General features: G+C 47.0%; 1 long non-coding RNA gene across 1 annotated transcript in view; it reads left to right on the top strand.

The window, feature by feature from the left end:
- LOC103600745 overlaps nt 1-1,044 on the top strand; it is a 24,130-nt gene extending 23,086 nt beyond the window's left edge. The window contains exon 2 of the long non-coding RNA XR_551405.1: nt 494-1,044. This is a non-coding gene — a long non-coding RNA (uncharacterized LOC103600745). The remainder of the gene's footprint in view (nt 1-493) is intronic.
- The last annotated feature ends 219 nt before the right edge of the window (nt 1,045-1,263 follow it).

Below are 1,263 nucleotides of genomic sequence, written 5' to 3' on the forward strand. Positions count from 1 at the left end.
GGGGGCTGCGGGGGCCCGGGCGGCGGCGGACGCCTGGGCGGGGACAGCACGGGCAGCCAGGCCCAGAAGGTCATCATCTGCCATCGGGGCACCCGTAAGTGCATCCACATCCCAGCTCAGGGAGACGGGGACGGGCACACCAACGTCCCGGAGGGGCTGCGGGAACAGACCGACAAGCGGACTGAAGGACCGACCGACGGATGGACGGATCGTTGATGGGCACAGGCAACCTTGAGCGCTAGCTCGCGTTTCTCAAATTTTTTCCGCCACTTTGACCGCGGTTCGAAGGGCGCGGGTCCCCGCCAGACTTGCAGCTCCTGGGATTCTGGGGAAAGGGCGCTGGGGGCTGGAGGGGTGGAGGAAGAGGGTTCTGTATAACCGCAAGACGCCTGTTCAGTCGAGGTGGCCATGAGGGGATCCTAAAAGAACCGGAGGGGATCACTGGGAATATGGTTGGACATTTACAGTCTGTTTTCTTTTCTCACCTTTCCAGGGTCTCCCTCCCCTAGCGACCCGGATTATGGCCTCCCTCCCCTTGCAGGACACTCTCTCTCATGGACTGATGAAAAACAACTCAGAGAACAAAATATTATCCGAACAGCCAAAGTTTGGACCCCAGAGGACCCCAGAAAACTCAACAGCAAATCTTCCTTCAACAACATAGAAAACGAACCTCCCTTTGAGTTTGTGTCCTGAGAAGTTCACGACCCGGCTGAGAATCTGATTACATATTGTACATGTAAATATCTATAATGTAAATGTAATTTAAGAATCAAGTTTTTGTAATGGCAATCAACTGTTTGTTATTTATCTATTTATTATCCTGTTGAGTTAATGAAATAGATGATCTTTTTAAAAGTATATAATTTATCTAATTTATCTTGATTTTCTAAAAATATGCAATAGCCTATGATTCCCTCGGCACCTTTGGCAGAACTCTGCGTTGTTGAAAGAACTCTGGCCAGAAAACTTCTTGCTTATTTATTGCCAAATATGGTTTATTTTTAAAGCGTTGTTAATAAATGCTATTTACACTCTTTTCTACAAGTTTGTGTTTGGTACATGATGGGGGTAGCTATATCTTTTAAGATCATTAACTTAGTAAAAATGAACTGAATCAGAGACTCAAACTGTAGTTACCTAGTAAGAAACCACCTTTTATTTATATCTAGCCTGAAAGGGAGTGGGTTACAGGGTTAGGCCTCAACTCTCTTTAACAGCTCTTCGTCTGCACCGCCTGTGCTAAACAGCAACAACTTTTGC

The sequence above is a fragment of the Galeopterus variegatus genome, unplaced genomic scaffold, assembly GCF_000696425.1.
Source record: "Galeopterus variegatus unplaced genomic scaffold, G_variegatus-3.0.2 Scaffold3444, whole genome shotgun sequence".
NCBI lineage: Eukaryota > Metazoa > Chordata > Mammalia > Dermoptera > Cynocephalidae > Galeopterus > Galeopterus variegatus.